This window comes from Aotus nancymaae, unplaced genomic scaffold, assembly GCF_030222135.1.
Source record: "Aotus nancymaae isolate 86718 unplaced genomic scaffold, 86718_ANA_hifiasm-v0.15.2.pri h1tg000010l, whole genome shotgun sequence".
In the NCBI taxonomy this organism is placed as follows: domain Eukaryota; kingdom Metazoa; phylum Chordata; class Mammalia; order Primates; family Aotidae; genus Aotus; species Aotus nancymaae.
Genome location: NW_026988421.1, coordinates 75,964,997 through 75,974,922, shown reverse-complemented (window position 1 = coordinate 75,974,922; position 9,926 = coordinate 75,964,997). Strand labels below are relative to the sequence as shown.

The 9,926-nt window shown below is 43.9% G+C and overlaps 1 pseudogene; it reads right to left on the bottom strand.

The window, feature by feature from the left end:
• Nucleotides 1-346: 346 nt before the first annotated feature.
• The window catches only part of LOC135273926 (SH2 domain-containing protein 4B-like), a 42,859-nt pseudogene continuing 33,279 nt past the window's right edge, over nucleotides 347-9,926 (bottom strand).

Genomic DNA, 9,926 nt, shown 5'->3' with positions numbered 1-9,926 from the left:
TCACCAAACACAATGCTGCACTATAATGCTAGTAAGTTCCAGGATGAGGATCTGAACCCAAGTCTTCTTAACTGTAAAGACTGTAATCTTCACCATATACTATCTCTGTATATATAGCCATAACTGTGGAACATAACTATGCACCAACAGACACCATCACCCATTGAGGAGTTATTGGGTGAGTCTTCTTGTTAATGTAAGAAACATACTGAGATTAAGTTGACAAGAGAATTAAAAGGACAATGAGGACAGAGCTAATAATTGGAGTAACCTGCATAGATAGGGCCGCATTCCAGAGAGCGTAGGCCTTATCAGATGTCTAAAAACCATTCTTGCATTTCTAACTCATCCCAGGTCTTGAGGATGTCTGCAGGATTACATAAAACCACTGCAAAAACAGAAACAAGACATGATTCAAAGATACAGGAGAGTAGCAAAAGAAGAGGTTAAATAAGGAAGAACTGTGTCAACCAGCTACCCTGAAAACTAGGGCTCACCTTAGATAATAATTCCAATGATAACATCAATGAGAGTAACAATGGAGATTATGAACGATGCAGCATTTACGTCCTCCATAGAAATCCTTTACAATCTTCTATTATCACCATGATTTTAGAGTGACAAGTAGGAAATAATTTAAAATAAACCACTGCTTATTTGTTGGAAAACTTTTAGAAGTGCATTCATTCAACAAACATTTACTGAATGTCTACCACATGTTAAATTCAGGGTTCGGCACTAGAATTATTTTGGATTATTAAAACATGGTCCACGCACTGTAAGAGCTCAGTTTACAGAAGCCAAGACAAACAGGCTTTTGTTTCTTGCTAAGCTCTTCATGAAAGAGTTGCATGAGCTATTAGCAATTTCTGTCCCGATCACTGGAAATAAGATCAGCAGCCCTATGCCACATATGTCATATCCCTTGAGACATATTAATCTACTTTTTCCTCTGGATAGTTGTGGATCTTCCAGAAGGCCATAGGATTTGAGTTAAGAAGTTCTTAAGCTGAGTTCAAAAACAGGATGCCCAAAGAATCCAACTGATAAGGAAAAAAAATTATTCAAACAACAGATGGTAGTCTGGTGGGCTGTCCCTCTGTCCACAGGGTTCTTGAAGCAATTCTCCTCCTGAAACAGTGATAATTTCCTCCTAAAAGAGAAAAAAAGGAAAATCCACTTTTAATCAAGATAGGGAAATAAACTCCTATGAGAGAGAGACTGGTTCAAGACAGAGAAACTAAGAATATGCATCTGTCTCCCCTCATTCAGATTTCTAGAAATGACAGAAAAAAATCTGCCTTTAAAAAGAAATAAATTCATAAAAAGTACTGGAAAACAAAAAGGAATGCCATCAACAAAGTGAAACATATTGAAGAATCCTTGAAAAACAAAAGACATGCAGGAGGGGCTTGTCAGAGGAGTCAGTGTGGGACAGCAGTTACAGCAAGCTGAGGAAGGGCTGAGGAACTCCAGTAGGTGTTTGCCTCCAGCAGGTCAGGGAATGAGGAGATGCACACAGTTCCTTGGAAGCCCCAAGAGACCCAAAAAGTTCAGACAGTCCCTATGCCCAAAAGATGAGCCATTCACGGTCAACTCCAACCCCTACAGCATGAAGACACTGGATTTGGGAAACAAAACTGTATCCACTCATGATAGACAGAAAATTTAAAGTTGGAAGACCACTTCGTAGCCTAAAATTTATAGGCATTTAAGGAAAAATATAACCATAAAAGAAAGATGCTGAACTCAACAACAGAAATGATTTCCAGGAAAATATCAAGTCTATAAAGCAAACAGAAGAGGCTTTAAGAGATGTGCATTAATCTCTCCTCAGCGGAATAAGAAATAAGTCATCTATGAAACAATAATGGGCATTTGAAAAAAAAAAAGAACCAATTAAAGAACCTGGAAACCAAAAGCATGACCATTTAAATTAAAAGGAAAAAATTTAAGTAGAAGAACTGAAGAGCAGAATGCTCATAACTAAAGAGCAATTCAGCAGCTGAAAGAAACGTCCCATCAGTGAGAAAGAGACCGCCTAATAGAAAAATGGACAAAGGATATAAAAGGACGACTCACAGAAGAAATCCAAGTGGCCATGAAACGTGTGAAAAGATCCTCAGCATCAGTGGTAATCAGACAAATGCAAACTAAACCACAGTAGATTCAATGTCTGCCCATCTGATGAAGAAAAATGAAACGATTGATAGGCCCCAGTGTTGGCAGCAGTGTGGGGAAACAGCCTCATATAGTTGTGGCAGGAGACTGAACTGGCACCACATTTTTGGAGGGCAATCTGGCAGATCTTTTCTAATTTAAAATGTGCATACTCTTCTCTCCAGCAATTCCAGTTCCAACACCATCCTAGAGAAATACTGCACACGTATCCATAGTGACACACACAGGGAAGTCTCTGTCGCACTGTTCAACATCATGAAAAATCAGAAGACAGATAAGTGGCCATCAAAAGGAGAATGGGTCATTATACTGTAATATGCATCCATACCATGGAATACCACATGGCATTTACAAGGTTTGGTATACGAACTGACATAGGAAGAGCTCATAGCTACATTTTAATGACAGCCAGCATGTCCTGAAATTACAAGTATCAGGTATACTGTTTTAACACTTTACACAGTAATGTTTCATTAAAACCTTACAGTGACCCAAAGAGTTGAGTGCTACTATTAAATATTAAACCCACTTTACTAAGGTGGAAACTAAGGCACGGAAGTTGAGCAATCGTCCGAAGTCAAACACAGTAAGTTAGGGTTTAAAATTCAGCAGCCTCATTCTAGGGACCACACTTTTTAAAACTGCATTCAATGATTTAGTAAGCATGTTAAAAAATCAAGTCACTCATTCATACGTAAAGAACTATGCAACTTGGGCTGGGTGTGGTGGTGCATGCCTGTGGCCCCAGCTACTAGGGAAGCTGAGGTGGTAGGATCACTTGAGCCCAGGATCTTGAGGTTACGGTGAGCTATGATCGCACCACTGCACTCCAGCCTAGGCAACAGAGTAAGACCTTGTCTCTACAAAAACTATGCAACTAATATGAAAAACAACAAAACTATATATTTCCTTACATACATAAGTTTTTATATTACTAATCAGGAGACACTTAGGTAGATACATGACAAATTGATAATGAAAGTGGAGGATGGAAATGGAGATTTGAAATGAAATGGAGATTTGAAACAATAAAACTATATATTTCCTTATGTACATAAGTTTTTATATTACTAATCAGGAGATACTTAGATAGATACATGACAAATTGATAATCAAAGTAGAGGATGGAAATGGAGATTTGAAAAAATCAAATTGTATTTGATTTTTCTTAGAATGTAATCATGAATTGTATAATTAAAATTTTAATTTATAGAAGTTGGCCACCAGATCTCCACATGCATAAAAGATCTCTCTCCTTAGTGTTAGAAATGAAATTGTCTCAAATGTTTCAATTTGGAAGAGAACAAAGACCTTCAGAGATCTCTGGTCTAGCCTTTCTCCGGAACCTGTCCTGAGGGAGCGGCATTTATCCTTTGCCTGAAACACTTTCAGGGACAAGGAGCTCATCACCGCTAAAACAGCTGCTATTATAGAGGAAAAGCAAACAATGTGGCTTAGTGGGAAAAGTACATTATTTAGAGGCAAACAGCCTGAGGCTTAACTCCTGGTCCTAACTAGAAAACTTAGCCCTGGTTTCCTAATCAGTGGAATGGGGCTAAGATGCCTCCCTCACTTATCTATCGGGAAGATTAAATAAGAGCATGGAGGTAGAACAGTAGGTTCAGTGCCTGACACAGAGAACATGCCAATATCCTCACATTCCCTCCCTTTTTCTTTCCTCTGTTAGAAGGCTCTTCCCAACACGTAGCAATTGACCTTGATCCTGGTTAGTCCAGTTTCCAGCCAGTACTCCACACTCAGTGCTGGGTATCTGTGAATGGGTGATTCTCCATGTGTATTACTCAAAAGCTCAAGGGCTGTCCCTGAAGTTCTAGGGACCTCCATGAAGAGACAAAGAGAAAGCAATACAAACTTACTAGTCCCTATTATAGCAAAAGCCCAGTGAGGCCGTCAGGTCATTCTGTGAAACTATCTACACACGCAAAGCTTTTGGTTAGCTGCTGGACACCTGAGCTACTACCGCTCTGCCTCTCGGAATCATTTGTCCTGCCCTTTTGGGTCACTGAGTTCTACCTCTGGCTTTCTCCCAGTTACTACTGATGCCAATTGCCACACGAACATAAACGTTGCTTCTTACTACATACACTATTTGGAAGACAACATCTTTCCCAATATACGGTCCCTGGTAGGAGGACAAATAACAAAAAGAATGCCAAGAAACAAGATCCTCCATAAGCACTTCACAGCCACAGAGCACTGCTGTGTACTTGACTTCATTTAATGCTCACAGGGTCCGAGCTAAGTTTTATTTACCTCCATTTGCCAGGCTAGGATGCTGATGCTTGGTGAGACTAAGGTGCTAGCTCAAGGTCACACACATACCAAGTGGTAAAGCTGGAGTTCAAATAAGAGACATGGTAACTCCACCACTAGAAAAGCTTCTCTAATCACAGGGTTGCCTGCTGCACTTCCGCTAACTCTCAGAAGCTGCCAGGGGCCTCAGAGGTCCTCATGAAAGACATTCTTGGGAATGAGTTGGAGATGAGACCCAGGCTTGGAGAAAGGGATGATCATCCAGTTCTGTGTTAACAGGAGGGAGCACTCAGGTACCCAAGGTGAAAAGAGCCTTGAGGACCAGGGTGAGAGGTACCCACGTGCTCCAGATAGTGAAGCAGAAAACAGAACAGTGGGCCCCAGGGCCCGGTGTGGACAACCTCTGGTCTCTTCTGCCCTGATGCTCTACATCTCTGAGACCCTCCAGCCCCACTGCCCTGAGCCAGCAGTTTGCTTCCCTTGCTCTAGGTCTCTCTTCAACTCAAGTTTCCACCAGTTTTACCCCCCCATTAGAATCCTATGAGGGATACCTTATGGAAATCAACGAGATCCGTGAGCGTTACATGGCGATTGGGGTCCACTCCCAGGAAGCTGTAAAAATCCCCAGAGGCATCCACAAGAAAGTGCTTGAACCCTTTCTGCAGGCGGTAGGAGAGGGTGTAACCCCAGATTTTCTCACTGACCCGGACCAGGAATGCTCCCTCAGTCATGTTCTCCAGGAGATCTTCCGCATCTTCTCGGCTAATGATTCCCGATTTTTAAAATTAAAAAAAAATAAAAAGCAGGTTCTGCAACAGCCTCCCCACAATCCTCCACTCCTCCTTGCCCCTTACCCTGTGGCTCAGTGCACATGCCATCCACATAGTCCAGGATGCCAGGAAGGAAAGAGCCCCAGGGGCTGGCCAAGCACATGCGTCCGGCCACAGAGAGGGCATCTTGGCCCAGTGCCACCGCCATGAGCCTGGGGGCAGAAGTCCTACTGGGACCTGGGTTAAGCATGCTTTCCTCCATATTGAGCCATGCTGATTTGGATTAATTGGGTAAGCAAGCAATTAGTAATGAGCTGTGATTATAGCATCTATTGATTATAAATACAAGTCAACAGGCTTGTGAAAAGCCTTAAGAGGCCTGCTTGAAAGACTACTCCAGAATGGCTGCTGATGATTGCCTCACTTACCTCTCTGGTGTGATAAGTGAGCACCTAAAATGAGGGTTTTCCCTTAAAAACTAAAAAGACTTCTTCCAAATTCCTGTGGACACCAGGCAAAAAGTTCCTTAATAGGGACATAGAATTGAGCTTCACTTCAGCTCAAAGATCAAAACTTTTTCAGGACTTGCAGTCCTATACAACATGGTTTCATCACAATTTGGAAGTCAAGTCTGGCCTTGGAGTTGATATGCTGGTAGCAATCCCCTGAAATGCTCTCAGGGAACTGCTGTCATCTGGGTGATACGGGAGAGGTGATATGTTTGGTAAAGCAAGTTCCAGAGGCAGGGAGGTGGGAAGAGGAGGCGAAGCCAGAAGACCTAGATTACCTGCACCCCCAACCTCTGCCGACCTGACTACGGAATTTTCAGCCAAGCCCTCAATGTCTCCAATGTCCTTTGACATTTAGGTGATCATAACCCAAATACTTTAAAGGTTTTCTATTTGAATAAAGGATTCAAACTCATTTCATACACGGAGAATAGCTGTGGAGATGCTGGATCCTGTTATCATCTGTTATTTTGGAGGAGAGGTGAATTGCAACACATTGTCCCTTTGCTCACCTATGGAATTACCCTTTCCATACTGTCAGTGATAGGCAGAGGGACAGAGGGGCTGGGCTGCCCATCTCCACAACCCTGAGAGGCTCTGCATACCTGTGACTTCTCCCCAGTCCCCAGTGCCACTCCCGAGTGAGCTGCAGTCAGCCTCCTCTCCCATCACTCTCCTGCCTCACAGGGCACACTCGAGACTTCCCTTGTGCCCAAGGCAGAGGACACAGAGCCAACCAAACTGCCAAATGCTCCACATTTTAAAGACAATTGGCGCAATCAGGGGCCACCTATTTCCTCCTCGCCCAGGACTTACAGCAAGAGGCATCCAAGCCAGCTACCCTCCCCAGTCAAGCTCTAGAAGCAGAAAAGGAGGAAAAGTAAGACAAGGAAGGAAGTGAGGAGTCCTTTCGCCACAGGGCACCTGAAAAATAAACACTGCCTCATGAAAGAGGGAGGATGCACCCCGGTGCTGCCCCACAGAAGGCCTTGGGGGCTTCATGCAGAAAAGCAGGGATGGCTAAAAGAGGACCAAAAGGGAAATTCCAGGATGCCCCAAAACTCGGCACTGTCCCTCACCTGCCCCTCCCTTCCCCAACACCAGAACACATGGGCCGTAAAGGAGGCTGCACCAGGGAGATAAGTATGGGGAACGAGAGACAGGGCCAGGGCCTGGGAGGAAGAAGGACCAGAAGATGTCACCTTCATCCCCACTCTAAGTACCACAAGCTGAAGCACAGGCAGGTCCAGGGTTGGAGAGGAGGTGAGTGTTACTAGGGTGGGAGACTAACAGTCAAAAAAGATTCAGTTTTTTTTCTCTTAGACAAGTATCTTTATTATAACATTTATTACTTTTTCATTGATAAATGAAAATTGTATATATTTATGGTGTACATGACATTTTGATATACATATGTATTGTGGGATGGCTAAATCAATCCACTTAAGATTAACATATGCATTGCCTCACTTACTTATTTTTTAGTGGTGAGAACACTTAAAGTCTACCCTCTTGACTGGGTACAGTAGCGCATGCCTGTAAGCCCAGCACTTTGGGAAACTGAGGTGGAAGGACCACTTGAGCCCAGTAGTTCAAGACCAGCCTGGGCAACACAGCGAGGCCCCCATCTCCACAAAAAAAAATTAAAAAATAACTTGGGCATGATGATGCACACCTACTTGGGAGGCTGAGGCAAGAGGACCATTTGCACCCAGGAGTCAAGGCTGCAGTGATCTGTGATCATACCACTGCACTCCAGCCTGGGTGACAGAGCAAGATCCTTTCTCAAACAATCAAACAAAAACTCCTTGGCAACCTCCAAGTATATAATATATTGTTAATTATAGTTACCATGCTGTCCAATAGATCTCTTGAACTTATTCCTCCCATCTAAAGGAAACTTTATGTCCTTTGACCAACGCCTCCCCAGTGCCTGCCTCTCCCAGCCCCTGGTAACCACCATTCCACTTTCTGCTTCTGGTTCAATGTTTTTAGATTCCACATATAAGTGAGCTCATGAGGTATTTGTCTTTCTGTGCCTGACTTACTTCACTTAGCATAATGTCCTCTAGGTTCATCCATGTTGTCACAAATGACGGGATTTCATTCTTTTTAAAGACCAAATAGTATTCCATCATGTGGATATACCATATTTCTCTATCCATTCAACTGTTAATAGACACTTGGATTGGGCCTGGGTGTGATGCCTCATGACTGTAATACCAGCATGCTAGGACGCTGAGGTGGGAGGATCGCTTGAGCCCAGGAGTTCAAAACCAGCCTGGGCAACATAGCAAGACCCTGTCTCTACAAAAATTTAAAATATTAGCTGGACATGGTGGCACATGCCGGTGGTCCCAGCTACTCAGGAGGCTGAGGTGAGAGAATCACATGAGCCCAGGAATTCAAGGCTGCAGTGAGCTATGATCAAGCCACTACACTCTAGCCTGGACAACAGAGCAAGGCCCTATTTCAAAAATAAATAAATAAATATATATATAAACAAACAAACACTTCAGTTGATTCCCTATCTTGGCTATTGTGAATAATGCTACAATCAACATGGAAGTATAGATATCTCTTTGATATACTGATTTCATACCCTTTGGATAAATACCCAGTAATAGGGTTGCTGGGATTATGGAGTACTTCTATCTTAAAGTATTTTAATGCTTTAAGAGAATGTGCAAGGGGTCTCTTTCCTACAACACTTGCTAACACATTTTGGGGGCTTGACTTTTTAATGTGCCAAAATGACCAGTAACATCAAAGTGACAATATGTCATGTGTCTCACCCACCTGAAACCCTTGAGCAGCTTCCCCTGACTTCCAGAGAGCCCAGGCCCAGGCACAGCAAATAGCAGGCTCCATGCCCTGCCCCAATCTACCCCTCTGGGCTCATCACACTGTTCAGTACCGGCTGTTCCCCTACAAGCTGACCTTGGACTGAAGCCACATCCCAGCCCCCTTCACTCCTGCTGACCCTGACTCCTCCTTGAAACCCCATTCTCTTCTCTCCCCAGAATCATGGGCTATGGGCAGCCTACACACTCTACCTTTGTGCAAATTAGGAAAACATGACCTTCTGAGTAGCTGAATTAGAAGACTATGCCTCTGTGGGCCAAAACCACAAAGCCTACAGCTTGACTGGGAAAGGCGATGCCTGCACATCAATCCTCAAACACTCCCTCTTACATGGGCCAGTGTTTATTTTTCAGGTGCTCTGTAGTGAAAGGACTAGGTCTCTCCAACTAGCCCCACCCCTCAGGTCCCCCGTTCAGTGTGCAACCTGCTCAGCTGATCAGGAAACCCTTTATCTCAGAGGAGACTGTGTTGGATATTCCACATTTGGGTTTTCGTGACTTCCTGCCAAAACCCTACAGTAGATTAGTAAATAGGCTATGAGCCGGTCAAGGCTGGTGCCTGTGGCTGCCATGAGAGTGACCTGCCCAGGGCTCCCTCCAGGACAGAAACCTGTTGCTGTGAGCAGCAGCATCGTGCCCTTCAGGTCCTCCACGGGGTCATGCTGTTCCCAGGCTGCTTCCAGCCAAGGGCAGGGCATGGGGGTGCCAGAGCCACCACTCCTACCCAAGGCAGGACTCTTCTGGCAGGCAGTCTTTGCTCTGGGGCTCTCAATCAGTCTGACCAAGATTTTCTCTCTGAAACCCATTTTGGTACCCTCATCTATTAAGTGGTAGATATATTAATAGATACATCTTAAGGCTGTTTGAGAATTAATTAAGTTAATGCATGAATATGTTTAGAAAAGTGCTCAATAAAACACAATAAATATCTAATATGATATAACTAGCTGCATTGGATGCACTACAGATTCTACATATGTGTTAGTGTTGCAGACTGCCTGGTGCTGGTAGCTACAATGGTGATAGGACTGTCAGGCTGTGTGGCCCCCACAACCCCGGATAAACACACACTCAATGCTCTCAAACATGGGCTATTGAAGATGACTTCCTCCTAAGGGGCCCCAGCCTGCACCATAAACTTAGCTGGGCCATTTCTAGGAGACTGTCCAGGTCTCTGTGAATTCTGCCCCTTCTTTGATATTGCTGATATAGTTTGGATGTGTGTCCCCTCTAAATCTCATGTTGAATTGTAATCCCCAGAGTTGGAGGTGGGGCCTAGTAGGAGGTGATTGGATCGTGGGGCTGGATTTCTCATGAATGGTTTAGCA